The sequence below is a fragment of the Agelaius phoeniceus genome, chromosome 3 (assembly GCF_051311805.1).
Source record: "Agelaius phoeniceus isolate bAgePho1 chromosome 3, bAgePho1.hap1, whole genome shotgun sequence".
In the NCBI taxonomy this organism is placed as follows: Eukaryota; Metazoa; Chordata; class Aves; order Passeriformes; family Icteridae; genus Agelaius; species Agelaius phoeniceus.
In genome coordinates, this window is record NC_135267.1 from 14978048 (window position 1) to 14999153 (window position 21106).

The window sequence follows — 21106 nt, forward strand, 5'->3', positions numbered from 1 at the left end:
TCAAGGGAGGCACAGAGCATGAGAATATTCAAATCTTATGCCTTCAAAACAACAACAGAAAAAAATATTTTTCTTTAGCATATTTTTAAATGAAAAACAGCCATCTCTGTGCTTCTTTGTTTAAGATCAGATTACTTACCTGGAGCGGGCTGGGAAAGCAACACCTACTTCCTGAGCCTCTCCAAGGAAACTGGCCAGATGTGATGCCCACAGGTTCAGCTGCTTTGTTGTGGGTCAATCCCTTCGGAGGATAAGGAGCTCACCCCATCAGTGGAGTGTGGAAAAGGAGAGGCTGACTGTGGATCAGTGTTCCCAGTCGGCAGCTGCGAGGCACCATCCCCCGGCACTGAGGTCCAGCTGCATCCCCACGGATTATGCTCTCAGCTCACTGAGCCACACTGCCCCACGGACACTTGGACATGTCTGTCTGTCTGTCTGTCTGTCTGGGGTGGCACAGCAGCCTGTGGGTGGGCAGCTGGCTGCTCGATGGCAGGGTTGTAAAGCTCCCAGCTCTGTCCTCTCTCCCATGCAACTGGCAGAGCTGGCAAAAACACTCTCTGCACCTTTCCCCAGCTCCCTCCCCTCCAAACTGCTGCCAGGCTGCTTCAGTGGCCGTAGCGCCTGCACGTCAGTAACAAAAAAAGCACAGGAATGAGGATTTTCAAAAGCCAAAGGACAGTCTAGGAAACATCAAACATCACAGATACTGAAAGGCTAGGCAACAGATTCCCCTAAGTTCATGCAAAGGGTTAAAACCAGCAGCTTTCTCACTAAGGGAAGAGAAAAAAGCCAAAACTATGAAAGATTTAGGAGCTGTGAGCTAATCAATTTTAAGAAGTTCTCTGTGCTAAATGGAAAAGATGAAATACCAGAGCACAGGTCATTCTCAATGCAATCACTAAGTTAAATTAGTATTTGAATAAAAGAATGCTTACATAGCTAACACAAAGTTTCCATATGTGCTGAGGTACAAGATGAAAGGGGAAAAAAAGAAGAAGGGACCCCCAGTTTTCTGCAAGGGATCCAAAATTCACTTTTTCAGTTTATCACCAGAAATTATGCTGAATAGAATCACAGACTCATAAAATAACAGAACTTCCTGAGTTGGAAGGCATCCACAAAGATCACTGAGTCCAACTCCTGACTCCACACAAGATGGCTCCAAAAATCCCACCATGTGCCTGAGAGCATTGTCCAAATGCTTCTTGAACTCTGGCAGGCTTGGGGCTGTGACCACTGCCCTGGGGAACCTCTAGTCCGAGAAAAAAATCTCGACATCTTGTAGCTTTATTTTATTCAACATAAACAATGGAATAAAATTAGTCTAAATTATTTTGGAACACTCCAATATTAAAATATGGAACTAGACCATTTTTTATGGGAGAGTAGGTAAAAGCTACTAATTCATAATAATATTCTTTCTAAGAAAATTTCCTACATCTAAATACTGCTCTTCTTTGCTTGACTCTCACAGCAAAATGGGTTTCTTTTTTTATTAGTACATAACAGTATAAAATCTATAAAATGCTCTTTTTCTCATCCAGCCTCTTTGCAAAGCAGTTTGTCATACATAAAATATGACGTAAACACTAAGATTGTATTCACTTTAGAGTAACAGCATTATTCAGCAGAGTGCATTATTGCATTAGAAAGAGTGGGTTTCCTGGAACTCATTTATCATTTACTGCAGGATGCTGATATATCTGCCATTTCTTTCAGCTGACTTTAAAAGGGTTTGTCCGAGACATGCAGCACTGCTTCCCTTTCAGTGATTTTTCTTTACTTTCATCATGAATCCAGTAGAAACAACTCAGGAAAAAAATATATTTTGCTAAAGGGAAGATACTGCCTCTCACCCCTTCCTGCCCCAAAAGACAGTTAAAAATCAGTCAAAGGTGTAATTGTGAAAGCCAGCAGAAGCTTCATCTGGAAAATAGTAAAGCCCCCCACCAGGTTGAGAACAATGTGCTTTTGAGTCACACTTTTCTTCTTTCCTTTACAACATCATCAACACTATTTTTGGAGTTAGGTTTTATACCAAGGAACATTTTGAACTGGACATCTACATAGACTTTGAGTCTGGGGGAATGGCTTTTACTGTTTTCATGACATATTTTATTGTGGCAAATACAATCATTTAGTTTTCATATGGATAGTTGCATATTCATCACCCTAAGTATCACCACTGTCTGGGACATCTGAAAACAATTTCTGAGCTGGTTTTTTTTTTTTTCCTCCCACTTGTTGCTAGTAATTACTTCAACAATGACTATTTAGCAGCCTCCCAGGGAGCATCTGCATGACAGTTGCTCATCAGGCTTCCCACAACCAGAGCAGACCGACTGATGCCACTGCTCCACGGCAGGTGGCCCCTGCCGCCGGACCGACAGCCAGCCCCGCTGGCGACAAACGGACACAGGGACAGCGACCGCAGCTTCCCCAGCGGCTTTGTCCAGCCCATCTCTGTTGCCTGGCCTCCACTGCTGGCTGCGCTCAGTGTAAATCCTCAGCTGCCTGGCAGCTCTCAGGCAATGCTTTGGTGCCACCAGAACCAACCTCCAGAGCTGCAGCTGCAGATGTGCTGCAGAGACCTGCAGAGATGCTCCTGCAGAGAGGCACGGACACATGGAGACCAGCAATGAAGATCAGAGGCAGTTTCAAGTCATTGCTTGAACATAACTAATCTTGTATGAAAACAATTGCTTTTCTTACTTCTCTGCCATGTAGCCCTGATCTCCCTTATGCAACACACAAGTAATATACTTACCACTTTCCATATACCGTGATTTGGGGGGTTTATTTGACTTTTCTCATGAAGTTCCAAAGTAACAGCTTTGTTACTCCCCACTCTTTCAACACCTGCATACACACACGTCAAAACCACTTAGTACAAGCAAGCTCAACTCCCAGAAAGCCCTGTCAGTTGGGCACTATTTACATGACAAAACAATATCTATTGTTTGATAGGGGACAGTGCCAGTGTGCAAACACACATGCATGACATATCTCTTCCCATTTGCATAAAACCAGTTAGGAGATCTTTCCAGCTGACTGCTGTTTAACAGAAGTGCCAGAGCCTAACCTTGGGAACCAAGCAGACACACGGCTGTGCTCGTGGGAGGGTGGGGTTTTATGTTACCATCACACACAGCGGGGCTTCTGGATGGGAGAACTGTTCCTCACTGTCACCCTCTGTGCAGGAGCCTATTAAAATGACTGCAGGACCTCATTCTGAGCAGAAAGTGCCATAACCCTTTCTACAACCAACTTCCTTGTCCTTCTCTGCTGTTCTCCCTTTTCTGATCCCAAAACATGTCCTGTGCTGCAAGGGTTCAGATTATCTTTAGCATGGACAGCATCTGCCATTCCGTTTGGGGCCCTGCTGCTGCCATGTCACAGTGCTGGTGCAGAGGTCTCCTCCTGCCCATGTATGACCTGAACCCTCTTCCCTGCTAGCACAAGCAGCCCCACACCCTCCCAGACAGCATATAACAGTAACCCAGGTTAATACTGCAAAAGACACTCCAGAAAATTTCAAGAAAAAGTAATTCCTACACTTACAGATTCTTTTTCAAGGCCAGAAAACACTACAATAATCTAATGCCAACCAGCACCAAGGAACAAACTCCTATTTGAGCTGGATCCTATCTTTTATACACACTATTAAAGATGTGCAGCCAGGCAGTGATCAGGAAATGCTCTGGCTGACACAGCAGAGAAGAAAAGAACACATTTACCAGCTTCAAAATATTCTTCAGCTGGCAAAAGAGCACTGGAAATGCTCTTCCTCTTCAAGGAAAACATGACTTAGGAGGTGCCAGCAGCAATGACGCAGCCCCTCCTGCACCTTCACAGCTGATGGGAGAGGACTGGGAGATGGGGTGAGGTAGGTGAACCAGTGCCACCCAGCTCAGCACTGAATCATGGAGACAACATGACTACACGAGATGTTTGGATATTGGCACAATGTTCCTCAGTTTTGCTGGGCTTCTGGCATGAGAGCAAGAGTCTGGCAGGCAGCGTGTCAATTAAAAGCTTAACAAGGCTCAAGCTCAAAGCCAGTGGATGAAATCTTAGGGATGAAGAGGCCAGGGTGGGAGAAAGGTGTATTCAGACAAGCATGGCTGGAAGTGCTGAGTATGTCCACTGCAACCCCCAGAGAGGTGTGTGCCCCTGTTATGGTGCACACCATTATCATCAAGAGATCACGATTTTTCCATTTGCCTCTCACCACAGGGTACTGCAACAGCAAGAGGAAGCACAAATATCCAGGGATTTGGCACACCCTGGAAAATGGGCAAGTGAGAGAAACTGAACACAGCAGGGAAGCAGACATGGAGGTCACATTTTTTTTGCATAGAATCACCCCACCAGTCAGCATGGCTAGGACAGTAATTCTCATTTCCTAGACCCATGCGCTCATCTCCCAGCACTGCTGTTGAGAAACTGGCTATAACTCCCAAGAAAAAAAACATTATTGATGAGCTAAATTAGCTGCATCTGATTCACACAGGGAACCTCTTTAGGAAAGATTCCTAACTTGCTGAGTCTGCCAGAGGGCTCTCTCTGACCTTAGCAGACTTTGCAAGAGACCTGAAGAACTGGGGAGCAACTTTATATCATCTCTGAGGAGATCCTAATAAGGAGAGAAAAGTTCAGGGACTTTACCCTATCCTATCCAGAGTTTAGGGCAAAGATAGCAAAGGTTCTAATGCAGTGCACAAAGCCTCCATGCTGCACACCTCCTGTGGTGCTCAGTGTTTTGGGTCACACAGCAGCAGCTGAAGGTGATAAAGCTTTTCCTCTTGAGACCATGGGCTCAATTCTGCTTTGGTAGCCAGGTCAAGTCAGCCACCAAAACTGCTTTTTCCTGGCTGTGCAGGGTCCTACATGACACCACAGAAGGTCTCTACTCCTATTCTAGTGCAAAGATGTTCATAAATGACCAAATTATTCCAACACATATCAAAGGATACATTTGTCAGCAGTCTCAGCAAATTGACTGGACTGACATGTAAAGGCACAGAAACTGGGGCAATGAACAGAGATTTCAATACTGTCAGTACTGTACTCCAGACAATTAAAATACTCTCTTCCCCACAAAATAAGCTGGTTTATCAAAATGATACTAATATTTATCTCCTATATTGACAAACATAATGAAGTATGGAAGATCACTCTAGAGGATCCCTGTCCCCTTCCCTTCTTTCATTTCCTTCATTGCTTTCTTGTCTAGATAAAACACTGGGTTTTTGCCACTCCCTTCTAGATAACTTACTCCAGCTCTCTGCTCATTCATCCCCTGACACAGCTCTTTTGAGGCTTGGTACTCAAAACTACACAGAATATTTGCAGAGGGCTCTTGATGTAAACAGCCCTAAAGGCAACCTGGTTGCAAGGAGAGAAACACTGAGCAGAGTATGTGTGCTGAAAGAGGAGATGCCTGCTGGACTCTGAGCCTGGGAGCCAGCAGCATCCTTGAGAAGAGCAGTCAGCATCTTTGAAGGGCAGCTGGGTTTCCAGAAACCACAGCCATCCTGAGATACCATCAAGGAGTAGAAAACCAAGGAACTTATCTGAAAAGGTGAAAGAAGTGGGAAAGGTGGAAAAAGGGGCAAACATCCTGAGAAAATAAGGCTAAACAACTGCCATTGGCTGTTCTAACTGCAAGAACAGGAAACAGTGGTCTGAGATGTGAGAAATCATCATCATCATCTACTTGTTTCTCCCAGCTGAAAAACAAATTAACAGCACCTCTTGGCTGCTGAGGTGAGTGTGTTGTACACCTTCTAATGTCTCTGTGCCATAGAAAGGACTTCTTACCCAAACTGGAGCTTTTTCCTCTGGTTATTTCCTGCACTGCTTGTGGTTTTCCTGCACAGGTTGAGCTCCCCACACAAACTTTCCACAAGATCTTCTAGACAAACTCTTTGACCCTCATCAGGGATGTCTGGCTGACTACTAGCTTCATGACAAGGCTCATCATTGATGTGAGACTCTGCTTTGTTGCTTTACTGGTCTTCCCCTGGGACCACTTCTGTACTAGCTGAAATCCCCCATGGTCAAAATCTTCTTATTCCTGTAGGCCAGTTAACTCTTCAGTTCATGATGACCACAAAGTTAATAATTCCCTCTGATCTCCTCTACAGATCAACTTCTGCATCTCAGAGCCCTGGAACTGGGCTTTGCCTTTCCTCGCAACTGCATCAGACACATCAAATTCACTTCCCAGCACACTCCAAATTCTCAGACTTATTTCTGCAGCTTAAACAGTAATTCTCTGCCTTGTAGGAATCAGAGATCCATTCTTACAGTGTAGTGCTTGGCACTCAACTCTGAGCAGAGTTTAATCCTCTTGATTTTGGACCGAGTGGAGCTAAATCCCCATGGATTTCCTCTCCTTTTGAAGTTCCTGCATTTCCTCCCTATTCCACCCTCCCACACTGCTTAGAGGTTCTTTCTGTCCCACCACCCCGTTTGTGAATTGAGGGTTAAATGCTGTTTCTATTTTTCATAAGCTGGGGTCACTAAGAAGAACACAATTGACAAGCCCAATGGTCCTGTTTTAGCACTGACTTCTCTGTAGTTACACAAGCTTACAGGAGGGGCAGAAGCAGTAATAACTCGCAGAACCAAAACCCACAAACATTTCAGGCAGCAACAGAGAATGTATCTACCTGGAAACCCTTTCATATTGTATTAAAGGATTGTTACATCCATGTTTTACAACATGCTGCAGTCCCCTCAGGAATAAAGCAATTACTTTCATTAGCAGCATCCCACAATACAAAGTACCTAAATAAGCCAAATCTTTGAGAAAAACAAGTCTGGGGGATAAAAATAACTTTAAAAATAAAACTAAAAAAAAAAATTAAGTGTTTTGCACACATTCTATGGGCTGTATGCATCACACCAGATGACATTTTTTGTTGCTTGATTGTATTGTGCTATTAACTTGAAGATATCTTCATGCTGATGGCATGGTGATCATGCTTTCATGTTGGCTTGCAAGGGTGACAGTAGAGAGCTGTGCAGGGACTATCTCAATGGAAAAATCTCTGGTGAGACCAGAAGGTGCACTGGTGATAGCATGATAATGGGGGATGCTTTCTGAGGGAAAAGACTCTCCTTGGACACTGACAGTTACCAGCTCTCAAATAACTCACCTCTTCAGTCAGAGGTGTCCATTAGGGAAGCTGAGGACAGTGGGACCAAAGAGCTGGAGTAACCATGTGAAGCAAGCACTCTAACTCACCATGGGAAAACACTCAGATTGGAAACGAGATGCAAAAATGAACCAGTGCAGAAAGTATCAGCAAATCTGAGTAATGACTTATCTTCTGCATGGACTGCAGAAATCACATCACACTCTCAGGTCTGATTTTCTAAGCCCTAGTCAGTGATCCCACAAGAGCAGCTAGTCCTCCAGCACTGAGAGTGCCTTGTTTTCCAGAAACAATGCAACACTTTAGTGCATGGAAAGCCCCTCCTTGTGCAGAGGATGGGGCTTCCTAGGGGACAGTCTGTGACTTTATCTTGAAGAATTCAAGCTAGCTAAGCTAGCTAAGCTAGCCTCCTGCTCAGGGAAATCCCATTTCAACGTTTGACACTCCTCAAGCCTCTGGTCCTCAAAAATGGAGCTCAACAGAGGCATACAAAGACGACAGCAGAGGAAGCAAGGAACTACACACCCCAAAGAACACAGCAGTGCAATGTAAATACCATAACCCAGTGCCACAGGTTCAGTCCAAGCCCTTCACAATCCCTAGTTACCCAGGAACTGGAATGCATTTCTAAAATGCAAAATGCATGGCATTATTTTCATACATTTTAGACAAAAATTCAGAAAGGTCACATTTGTTTTTTACTCACTCTTAAGGATCTAGGATTCAGTTTTTTCTGATGAAAATTTATAGCTGTGTCTTGCAAGGCAACCTCTGCAGAAGGACTATGGGGATGCCAGCTTCAGTCTTTCCAGTGTTGGCAACAACAGCAAGTCTCTGTACACTGCTCCTGGGTGAGGAGAAACACATCATAAATGGAGAATCACAGCAGAGTGAGAACACAGAAATTTAATACCAGTGTTTTCTGCAGCACTCAGCTGCCTGCATACACCTGGGCAAACCCAGGCTTTTCCTCCTGAGGTTTATACACCCACTTCCCATCATAAACAAGTTCCAACCACAGCTCTCCAGTTTGGTTCCCACTAACTGACCTCTGAAAATAAAACTGAGCAGCTCTCACTGCTTTGTAAGGATGAGGAAAATGCAACAGAGACTTTAATTTCGTCCCAGAAATCACGTGACAAATCAATAAAATCAGGAAAGGGACAAGTTCACAACAGTGTTCATGAATGATGGAAGTCACTTGGCCTGCATGAACTTTTGAGAGCTGAAAACTGCTAAGGATAAATAATCTCTCTTGATCTCTGAAGCAGAAATCATTGCTGAAATGCCAGTTCAGTGACTTCAATCAGAAAATGCTGTTGGAAGACCTTACCATCCCTCTTTCCTACTAATTAAAATTACCACATAATTTAGCTGCTTTTGCTATCCTTTTTCCTAATACATTACGATCAGCAGATATGTTGCAGTACAAAAGCATAAAGGCATTGGAAAACTAAGCACAGTTATGTCTGTGACTTGACCTTTAGGTACTGTTTTGCTGACTATGTTGTCAATGACAACAGGTAGACTATCAACAGTCACATTCAGGATGATGTGCAAAAAGACATAGCCTAAAGTGAGAATCAAGAAATGGAACTTGGACACACATCTCCAGAGCTCATCCCTTCTTACAGCTTGGATGAATTTATATGCTACTTCAGTTTAGGAATAAATGGTGTACTCTGAAAACAGGTTCCTAAAATGTCTCAGAGGTGGTACAAGTTCCACAGGTTATGTGCTCTTATAATTTCATGTACAAACTGGAAAAATGGAGAGTTCCTTTAAAAAAAACCAAAAACAAAAACACAAACCAAAAACAAACTACAAACAAACCAGAAACATTCATGCAAAAACATAATTAAGTCTAATTCAAGATAATTTGATTAGTTGTGTCATTCTGTTCACCTCTGCAGGTTCATTGGGTCATTGGGAACACAGCTAGTGTGATTTCACTTAGGTATCTTATCTCCTATCTATACTCTTTGAAAACTGCAGGCTAACAGAAGTAACTCCACAGCAATACAAACAGTCTATCTGGCAAATAGTACCTACAGTATGAAATTAACATAACATGCTGCTAATTTACATATTACTTGTTAAAGACTACTAACAATCTGAAACTCAGTTCAAAGAAAAGGGTCCAAAAGGTGAAATAGATGCCTGTTCTGTACTTGTGAGGAAAATCAAGCAGCAGCAATTGGACAGAGTGGCAGACAGAGTAGGAGGGATCCAGCAGCAATGCCATAAGCAGTTTAAGAGCCCAGGCATGCTACCCAACATCTTGTCTGAGATCAGAGAACAAAAGCATGGGCAGCAGAAAGATGGCAGCTGATGTGAGGCTGAGGAGGAAGCACACATTGTCACCTTTGAGGAGGGAGAGGTCAGGAAAGGCACTGCCCAGAATGAAATATAGCTGGACTGGAAAAGTCACTGTACCACCAACTACTGACAGCACATTGACAAATCAGGGGAGAAGAGAATAGCAGGTGTCTAGAAGAGCAAATGTAACTGGTGATGGTCTGGTCTTTTTTCATTATGGAAGAGGTTCAGATGCTGCTTGCAAAACCAGAGGAATGAGACATGAGGGTGGATACTAAGAGAAGAGCTGAAAAAGCAATGAAATGGTCTGAGATTGTACAGGATCATCAGGGCAAGTGGAAGGGCTAGCAAAGGAGGGCAGGCAAAGAACCTCTGCCTTTGCTGAAGAATGAAAGGCTTCTAAGAAAGGAGAAGAGAGAATAAACAATGAAAAAGCTTCTTTTGCCAGTATTCTCTTCAAAACAATTGCTGAGAGAGAACTGGAGGGAGAAAAAAGGGAATCTCCCAGGGACAAGTCCATGCTCTCAAAAACCTCACTGTGGCTGTAGAGTAAATATTTATAATAAATTACTACTTCTTTATAAACTGTTGTATTTGCTTAGTGCATATGATTTAAGAAATACACAGGTATTTCCCAAAATGCACTCCAGTCCATTACGGAGGAGGTAATTCAAATTTTGTTTTGGTGGGAATAGAAAATTTATATACTCCTCTATTTTCATCAGTCATGCAAGTCTCTGTTAATACAGATTATTAACACTTTTTTCCCCTCCCTGCAATTTCTGATGTATGCACAAGTGACTTAAAAAATCAACACTGTAACTGTGATATATAAGGGAGCAAATTTAATCACTGGAGATCAACAGCAAAACTTTAATTATCACAGTAAGATGAGAATTCAAGTTTAAGAAAGCGTGACTCTAAAACACTAATAAAGCTGTCCTCATCTTTGAACTGCTGCTATGAGTGCTAAGCATTTCACTTTAGATTAAATATTGCATTCATTTGATGTGCAGTGCTCCATTTCATGCTGTATGAAAAATACACAAAGCTGTACAAACCTGGTTTTAGCCAAACCCATTATTTTTCATGCATATTAAGTATATTTTAGCAGTATAAATATTAGTTATTATTTTGTACAAGAGTGGTTGTTCCTCTCTAGAACCATCAATGAAATATGTTCATATACATCAGTTAAATGTTTGTATACTTACATTCAATTAATAAAATGCAAAGCACATATTTCACTACCTTTGAAATACAAAAATATTGAGCTCCACCATTCACCTGGTGTACCTGGTATTTTAACTGATGTTGGAAAATACAATGAGCTATAAAGCCAAGAGTGGCAAGGCTAGACAATGTTGATACTGATGCTGTAGAGTATTATTTAGGTCTTAATCTTCTAAATCCCAGGGAGACAGATTTGTTTTAACAGTTTGTCAACAGGATAGCATCTTCAAATATCAGCTGTTCACTGAAAGATGATCTTTTTCCTCAATACTGAGACTGAATAAGGTGGGGTACATATTTTTCAAAATTAATCCATCATCATCATCATCGATCAAACCCTATGTTGGTAAAGCCCATCTAGAGTCCTCTTGAAACAAATTTGTTTTATTTCCTAATGGTGAGAAATCTTTGGTCTGCCAAGCTAGAGAAACAGAAGAAGAGAAAAATTCCTGAAAAAAAGCCAGTCTTAGTGAGAAATGAGCTGCAATTAAAGCCTTCCACACATTAGCCATAAAAAACAGACACAAAATTATAGCAGACGCAGCAGCAATTTTTTAAAACTGAATATTGGATTGATTGTACAAACCTGTCCTAGTGAAGGGAGGCAAAAGAGAGCTGGCACTGTGCTTTATAATATATTTGAGGAACAGCACTCACAAAGGGTAGTGTGCAGCCATTCACAGATGGTGCTCATATTTGGTTATTAACCAAGTTGGTCTGAGCTCTGGATGAAAGCAGAAACAATGCTGTGTTTTCTTTGAGACCTTTCTGCAAGTCCAGTCCAGTGGGGACATGTCTGTCTGTGGCTGCACACCCTGCAGAGCTGCACTGTGCTGCCTCCCCAAGAGCTTGGGCCAAGAAAAGATGATTTGTCTGTGAAATTATTTGATGATTTGTCTGAGTAGAAAAAATGGTGAACTCAGCTGGGCTGGGTTTAGCCCAGTGTATTGGATGGTGAGTGTCTGAAGAGTGTTTTATAATGTGCATTATCAGGGCATGACTGGACCTCACTATTAGTGCAAAACAAGCTGGCCTGGGTGATGCTGCAGCAGAGAGCACAGAAACAACCCCTCTGACACCAGGGCATGGCAGAGTCTGTGCAGAGCCACTGCCACAGCTCATACCTGCTTTCATGGGCCACGTCCAGAGGGGGAGATAGTAATTGGGCCTCTTTGTTCATTCAGTTCTAATCTCTCTGTTGAGACTGACAACGGGGGAGACCATTAGTGTCAGCTCTGCTGGGACTTTCTGTTATTAAGGCTACTTAAGCTTTTCCAAGTAAATTGCATGTGTCAAACTAACAGCATACAGCGATGGGCAAAAAAGCCATTACACAATTGCTCTCCCTTTCTATTGATCCACCCAGGTGCAAGGGGGAAGGGAAAGACAAAACCCTGGAGCCAATTCCCTACAATTCCCTGCTCCTCCCACTCATTATTTTACACTATTTACAGGCAATACATTAGTCATTCCCTCCATTTCTGTCTCTTAACAGGAACCCACAAGTCTCACAAATCTTTGCAAGAGTCACCATTCTGGATACACTTTGCTGGATAACTTAAATATTGAACAAGTTTTGATTTACATTGGTTACATTCCCTTCAACCATGGATGGAGAAAGGCAAACAACTGTAATGCAGGCACAGGAGTGCCCCAGCTGCTTTCTGGCCCCTTCCTCTGACCACAAAGGGACATCACCTCTAATTTTCACACACCTCTGCTTAGATTGCACAAACCCCATGTACAACAACAACCTGGCCATCCTTTAGAGAAAATATTTTGCTATGTCAAGGCCTCCATCTTCTTAAAGAAAGAGCTAAAAATTGTTTCTAGACTGTCTTCTGAACTGTTATTATAGCCCTTAGCTCCCATCTGAGGCTACAGGATTCCCAGCACCTTTTAATCATCATTCATTTTGCTGTCATTAAAGCAGCAAAGCTATTTCTGGTGCCACCTTCACCATATCTAACCTTACATATGAAAAACCTTAAGTAGAATACAAGTATGATCCTTGACCCTATTATATCACAGGAAATTCGCTGTTAACTTTGATTATTTCACTCCAACTCCTGATACCCAGAGAGCTACAAGGCTTGTTATTTTTTATATTTACAAACAGCTTTAAATCTCTAGGCTATTTTTTTGGATCTTGGAATATTTAGTCCATGGATCTCGATCTATAACACACCGTGCTGAAGAATTCTTTCTGCTAGGAGTAATGTTTGTTATTAAAATCCATGTAGACTCTTTGAGGCAAACAGGGATTTCCGCCCTGCACTACAACTCGAAAATATGAATCATAAAAGGAGCAGTTCTTAATTCAAGTATAGGTTCAACTGAACTGTGGCATTTCTCCATTAGATCTTACTTCCCTTTCTTTTGCTAGTTTCTTTACTGCTTTTCAGAAGAAAATCAAATGAGAAAGGGAAGAAAGAGTAGAGGGGAAGTTTAGGCAGATAGAACTTACTCCATTTAAAGTCAGGGATGCCAAAGGAAGGACAATTCAGCTACCTGCAAAGACACTGCAGGGCACACACTTTAAAACCAGATACCGTGACAGGCTGCAAGGCACAGGCACCAGGGAATTGTTATGGTTCATGCAGGAAAACAAACCTTTATATTTATGAACTTACTGGCTGTTTATTTGTTCTCTGTTCAGAAGTTTCATGATGAGCACAAGTAGCTGTGTCACTGATTCATTAAGTACCCTGACATTTTAGCTGGGTGTTTCAAAGAGATTTATGCCCCTCCATCCAAAGGGGGCAGAAAGAGAGGCAAAGATGAACAAAGGGCTCTGGAGCACTGTGACCGTGGGAATGAGGTGCCCTCCACATGAAAACAGAAGAGCTCTTTAACAGAATGGACAGCCTATGAAATGTCACTTACTCAGCTTTCTCTAAAGATGGGGAGTTTTAGGATCACCATATGTAGGAATTAATTCAAACAAATGAACAGGCTGTTAGATTTTTCCACTAGAAGAATCTGCTGGCCACACTGTCCCACCTCACCACCACCCTTCAGCAAGGACAAGGAACTGGGGATACATATCCACAGGTAGCCCAGACCAATTCTCTTCAATGACTGCAGAGCATGCTTATGGAGAAAGAAACAGAAGGCAGTCCACACTAGGCACTTAATTTGGAGATTCATAACATCCCTTTGGACAAAAAAATGTCTCTTTCCATTCCCTAAAAGAGAGTCTCAGACAGACAGGCTGGTTTAAGAGTCAAATGTCCAAATTTGAATAGCCTGATGTTTCAACTTACACCTGAAAGACTTGGCAAAATGACCTGTTCACTTTCTCACATTCATTCCAAATCATCATGTTTAAAATATATTAGAAAATCCAGGAACTACTTTTCCTCATCTAATTTAAACTAAAAAGCATACTTTTCATGTATATTTGTGAGAGCACTGGATTAGTCCCATTTCAGTTTTGGATATTGAAATCCCAAATATGGGATTCACTGTGCTGCCACTCCTGACCATTTCCAGACTTTCCATAAGAATCCAACTCTGAGCAGATGCACAGACACATCTGGACAGGCAAGGCAGGTCTGTCAGAAGGCACACCCGCTCTGCTGGTGACTGCATACCTGCTCAGCACTGCCTGCTTCCCATCTGGGGCACAAATAAAAAGGGCAAAAGGTTCAAAATCAGCTAACACAACTGGATAGCTACAACCTGGATATCTGAAAAAAACTCCTAAAAATATCCCAAATACTTTTATTTGTGCTCTTAAGAGTAAGCTCCAATAGAAACAGCAGAAGGAAAGAAAAGAAAAAAAAAAAGGAAATCAAGAGTTGAAAAGAAAATGTTCAAAAGAAAATAACATATGCAATTTAAAGTATTTTTGTGGGGTTTCGTGAGTTTTTATATACAGCAATTATTTTCAAGATCTTATTAATGATGCATGCTCTGAATATATATTTCTATAATACAGTCAACAGCCATTATTTTTGTTAAGTCATTTGTGCACATAAAAGAAAACCAGGAAACACATACCATCATTTGATGTGAAAGTCTTCAACCACAACATTTGTCAAAGGTTTTATTCTAAAACTCTTAGCAAATGTTTAAAGAAGCTTAACAGAGATACTGTCTGATTCCTGTTCCCTCTTCTGCACAGGAGGGCAATTTCCCTTTCACACACAGACAAGGATGAAGCTTCTGTTGACTTAGGTGGTGTAATAGAAAAAAAACAGATAAATGCTTTTGCAGAATGAAAGAGAAAGAAAAAAAAAAACAAACAAGTATCTCTGCAGTTTTGTCAGACTTTTTGACTTCTGATAGCAATCAAAACAAGTGCAATGATTTTAGATGCCCACCAAAGCAGCACAAACTCCATGGAATGAAGAAGCCAGGTACTGAGATATACTCTAGTTCTCTCTCATCTACTCAGGATTGCTGTATGGCATGTAGTAATGAAGAAATGTGATTCTTTATTCAGCAGTAACATAAAACAATGCATATGATAAAAAACAATAAATAAAATTTCCTTGACGAAGGAGAACCATACAGAATTTCTGAAAGTGACTCTATAAACAAAAACCAGTGATTCAACAGCACAGCAATTTAATTGTCCATATATTTTTCACAAATTAAGGTAAAAACCATTTGATTGGTCATCTTGTTTGTATCAAAAACAAGAAGTAAAGTACTGCCTGAAAGTATTACATAAGAGTATCCCAAGTCTGGGCTCTCATCTCACCAAGAGGGAGAAGTGCAGCAGCCAACAGCTACCCAGGCTGCCACCAGCTGCAGTCCATGGCAGAGGAACTGGATGGGACCAAAGCAAAGCAGCACACTTGCAAACCCACCCCAGCCACAGAGCAAATAATTCTGAACATCAAATCCCTACCAGCAGCTAAATGGGCACATGGCTGGGCTCATGTTTTGCCATTTCAACCCAGGAATAAAACCTCCCACAACTGCAACAGAAAAAAAACAACATTTCACTCAGCTTCACCCTTTCTGAAAATGACCCAACATTCCCTGAGATTTTGTCCAAAAAGATTCCTTAAGAGCTTTTTTTGAGCAGCAGATTTAACTGGCATGTAAGTGAGGCATTAGGAGGAACTGATTTAATTTTAAGAACTAATTTTACATGTAATATTAAGAATGTGAAAGCTTAGCATGTCTGGTAATAAAGACACAACGGCAACAAAATATAAAAGTAAAAATTGACAGTTCTACTTTGTAACCAAAAAGTACTATATTTTCACATATGTCTATTCAGGACAAAGAAAAGTATTAGAAAACAGTGAATTGTTTGGTGTATTTTCTATACAATACAACTGCTACTTCTCAATATTGTGCAGAGCTGTTTTTAGAGGGAATGATACTTCCATTAAAATGATGAAAAATAGTGGGTTTAAAATAGTTTTAGTAATTATTCTGAACCACTTTAAATACTGGTTGCAATAAAAAAAAACCCACATATAATATTTTTCTTTCTGATAATTCACTGGTTGTTTTGGGGTTTGGTGCATTTAGAAGATTTTGGGGTTTTTTTTATTTTTAACTCTAAGTACCCACTGCATGTCAAAGTATACTTTGAAGAAATCCAGTACCAGCTCCACTTTGCTACACAATCTTAAAAACAACATGATTAGCTAATAAGGTTTTGAAATCTTTTACATAGGACATATCAAATAACTTTTGATACAGTCAACAAATAAAATTCGTATTAATGGAGTACACATATACTTGAAACATCTGATATGAAACAGTTAAAAAACCCCCATTCATTAAAGGGTATTTCCAAATCAATTCAAAGACCTTCAAAAGGATAAAGATCAAAAGAGGAGTAGAAAGCATTTCTCAAATGAAGCTGCACATTGCACAGCAAACACCTGCACCATCGTCACAGGCACCTGCAAGCTCCAAAGCCAAAGTCCAATCAAGACAGAAGAAAGCAAAGATCACAGTACCAGTGTCATGCCTGCTACTAATCACCTACTACAGAGCAAAACAGTCAGGCAAAACCACCTTCTCAGGAGGACAAAAAAACAGGAGGAAAAAAATAAATACATACATATGCCTCTGTATCTATCACTGCATGATAGATCTCTCATTAGACACTTTCATCCAAGTACACAAGATACTCTAATTGCTACCTGGCAAGGCTTATGAGTGAATTAGAGAGACTTCACTTCCTTGCCTTCCCTCAGAGCTGACAGTTCATCAGGGACACCTCAGTGGAGAATGGGCTCCCCTAACGCTGTGAGGTCCTGAGAGCAGAGGCTTCTGTTCCTGAAGGTCTCTTCTTAGCACCTGGGGTGTCTCATGTCCTCCTAGCTGCCACTTGATTTCCAAAGAGGCCCACAATGCATTATTCCCCACCCTGCAACCCAGCAGAAGGAAGCAGGAGAATGACCTGTGCAGGATCATTCCAGATTATATTTAGCCCAGTCTGATCTTATGCTCTGTAATTTGGGCAACAAATTATTGGCTCCACTGAGGGTGGGAAGAAGAGCACATGCCCCAGTGTGCTTGATCCTGCTCTGAGTGACCCAACTAATCCCCCTCTGAACTACTTGAGTCCTTCAAAGCAATTATTTTAGAAGACAGACAAGATCAGTCAGTCTGCCTTATCAATATTCAGACATTTCCACAAGGCTCTTGGATAAACACTCAGCTATTCCTTTCGTGCCCTCACTGATAACCACTGATAATGCACAGAGTTGCCTCTCAGGGTGTGCAGGGTTGTGCACAGCTTTGGATATCTCCAGCAGAAAGAGCCAGCAGTCCCTGGCTGCATCAGGTGGGCAGCACACAGCAACAGGAGTCAGTGCAGAGACAGAGAGAGAGTTACAGGGAAACAAAAATAAAGAGCCCTAGAGGTTCCTGATGAATCTACAGCATCATAAAAGCTGCAGAGACAAGAGACTTAAGCTGCTCTGCCTGTCAAAACCTCCCGTAGGGCTACGCTAAACAGGCAGACAAGAGACGTGGCTAAAGCTGCCATTCATCAAGGCTCAGCATCACCAACACAGAGAACAGCAGAGTAAAGACAAAGTTCAGACGTCAACTTAAATTCTGTTTTCAAACTTCAGTCCTTCCGTGTAACAACATAATATCATAAGAAAAGGGAGCAAACAGTTCATCCGCCAAAAGCTTGTCTAATTACCGCGAATTTGTTTGCTTCGCATTTCTTGAATTCCTTTCTCTTTGCCAGACAATTGACTAAGAAATACTCCCTTCCTCAAAAAAGCACCGAAGCAGAATAAATAGAACAACTAATATAAACTGGCAGCTGTAAATTAATCTATGTAGTAGGCAGCCTGGAAGGCTTTGTTCATCCCTACAGCTTTGTCGGCTACAAACCGGAGGAAACAAAAACAACCCCAAATACTCATGCACATCCGCACACTGTTCATTAAACTGCAGCACTAATACTTAATCTCACCAGATGCTGGGATGAAACAAGCAGCCCAGTCTCAGGGCACTCAAGTGGTGTTGTGCCAAACAAGAGCTCTTGCAGTGCTGGCACAATTGTCTGAAAAACAAGCAGCCACACACGCCTGCATGCACAAGCCAGCCAGCGAGCAAGTGCTTCCATTGCTGCCTCAGCTCCTTCAAAGGCTCTCCCTCTTTTTAAACTGGTATCATTAGAGCCTGTTACAAACAGATTACAGTGTAAATTTATGTTCTGTTTTTCCAAATTCAATTGCCCCCAATTTATATTCATGCACCCCCAATTTATATTCATGCACTCTGAATGAAGAATTTTGAGTGATTATACCTATTTTTGTCATATTTATTTTCCCATTCTTGTCAATTTAAAAGACGCTGAACCTAAGAAAAAGGATGGAGTTTGCACAGTGAAACATCCTACTTTATCACCTCTTTGGTAAGGAGAAGAAACCCACAGCTGTTTTGTAACAGCTAGTATAGCATTAAGTTATTAAGTGCTTTATTCCTCAAACACATCTCAAACATGTTACTACATCTTAGTCACTCTGCAACTACAGAAAAATGTTTATCAAAACCTATGATGAGCAGTTTTATAACTATTCCTTTAGCACTGATCTGGGAATGAAAACATAAACAGAGAGGGCTGACTCTAAATATTTAGTACATTCAGGTGATGATATTTGCCTCAGAGATTATCCAACATAAAAATCTATAGTTTTATTCAGCATAAATAGAACAATATGTTCATTTGAAGCATTCAGATCTCAGCTCCTGGGCACTTCAGGGGAAAAGGCAAAGTGAGGAAAAGCAATTTGGGTTTTTTAAAACCCTCTCTTGATTTATGGTATCGTGTGGAGAAAAAAAATCTTTGTAAATAACTGTTCATATTATATAATGCAGTATTCAAATATCATGGGGAAAAGCAATCAAAATAAACCAGAGTCTTCTCCTTCCCTGCCATTTAAATGTATTTCATTCATGAAAGTAACCTCTAGCTGATTACCTGCAGCAGCAGCATCAGTAAGAGTGTGTCACAGCTCATTTGCCAGAGCTGCAAGAATGAAACTGGTTCTGTGCTGGAGACATACCTCCACAAACAAAGTGAACAGGTGCTGCAAACACCCTCTCTATGAGGTCTTAGTTTTGGGTTCTTGATCTGTAGCACCACTACCAAAGAATGTTGACAGTTTCAGGTACCCCTGTAACACTGCATTAAAAAAAGTTGATACTGAAACTGAGTTATTAACCAGGTCAATTTACATAGCAGTAGAATAAGCTTCTCAGGGAGGTACTGGGATAATAAAAACTTTACTATGCTGAAACATTAAAAACAGAAGTAAAGATAAAGGAAGATAAAGGAAAATAGAAGTAATAGAAAATAGAAGTAAAGCTAAAGGAAAGATAAAGGAAGGCATGTTCTGGCCACTGCCACCTTATGGTTTGGAGTGGATCCAGTACATTTGGAAGGCAGAACCTCCACAGCAGTGGACAGACAGACAAGCATCTCCCATTGAGAAAGCATTCACAAAGCACCTGTCCAAGTACATCTGCCTCATTCATGTTCATTTCACCTGAACTCATCTTGAACCACAGTTGCTGGGGGGCTTTTGTTTTGATCCTTACTTCTGTCAGAATCTTGAATGACAAAACTACAAGACCACCAGGGTTGAGCATGGAGACCAAGAAGGTGAGAAAAGCAAAACTTTCCTTACCTTCCTTATTTGATACATACATATATATTTGACACATTTACATCTATATGAAATATATTTTTATATGTATGGTTTTATTCACTTTCTACACTCTGCATTATGGTTTATAGATACCTAAGGTGATTTTTCCCTCCTCCTTCTGTTCTGTACCACCACCTGTCACACTGAACCTGGTAACCCTGCTCTGGGCACCTTTGGCATGTATCCCCATAGCTAGGCTCCAGCCAGCTCCAAACCCTGCACCCCCAAGCTCCAGGGGTAAGGCAAGCCCTGGTCTCACTGGTCTCACCACCAACACAGCATATAACCATCCTGCCACTTCAGAAGAAAGCTTCTGCTCCCCATCAAACCCCCTCCAGTAACAGCTGGACCTGAAATGTCTCCTCCAGGCAACTTCCACCTCTCTCTGCATCAGCAGTGCTCCCACACTGCCCTGGCACAGGGTAAGCATGAGTCCAAGAGAGCTTGGTTTTGGTTTGGCTTTGCACCACAGCTCTGGTGCTCGTGCTCCCAACCAGGCTGAAGGGAATTGCAGCAAGCCCCAAATACCTGCCCTGGCATGAGCTGCAGCTGCTCAGCTGGGAGGCAGCAGGGAGAGGACAGCAGAAACCACTTGTGGAACTCTAACCCCAGGTGAACTGATGCACATATTCACCCTGGCTGTGTCTGGAAGGACTGCATCACTAAAAAGTGGAGAAAACCTTGGAGATAAGGGCTAAAAGGGTTATGGCAAACTATCAATATACCCATTTCTATCTCTATAAATTGTGCAATTGCTTAGGGGAAGGATTATGTCCCCAGAGCAGCATGCTGTGGCCAAAACACACCCCCACACCCCTCCCTGGATAATCCCCAGCAAATAAATCCTCTCCCATCCAAGGATGCTGTCAAGTGCTAAGGGAAACAGTAGCTATTTCCAGCCTTCAAAGGCAAAACCTCCCACAACTCCAGGCCACCACATTCCTTCACTGAAACATAAACACAAAACAAAATTACCTATGAACAGCAACTGTGTTTAGTTCTCCTAGTTGTGTGTCCACATACATGCATGCACATCTATATAATAAATATATATATAAAAATATATATATTGCACTGCCATCTGTCAGAGGCTTCTACCAGCAGCTGCAGGAGACAAATGCCCCCCTGCCTAATCCCCTCCCCATGTGGGAAAATAGCTCATTTTACTAGCTGAATGCATGCTATATATTTTCTGTATTTATATGTATAATTAGACATTCTTTTCTCTGTGTCATA

General features: G+C 41.7%; 1 protein-coding gene across 4 annotated transcripts in view; it reads right to left on the bottom strand.

Moving 5' to 3' along the window:
• The window catches only part of ANKRD6 (ankyrin repeat domain 6), an 86803-nt gene that overhangs the window by 36904 nt on the left and 28793 nt on the right, over positions 1–21106 (bottom strand). For 3 of the 4 annotated variants that reach the window (XM_077174771.1, XM_077174765.1, XM_077174766.1), the window contains exon 3: positions 7873–8013. The gene's annotated coding sequence lies outside the window, so the exon portion shown is untranslated. Of the gene's footprint in view, positions 1–139; positions 678–7872; positions 8014–21106 lie in introns of those variants that run through there. The other variant, XM_077174767.1, reaches the window with a different exon arrangement.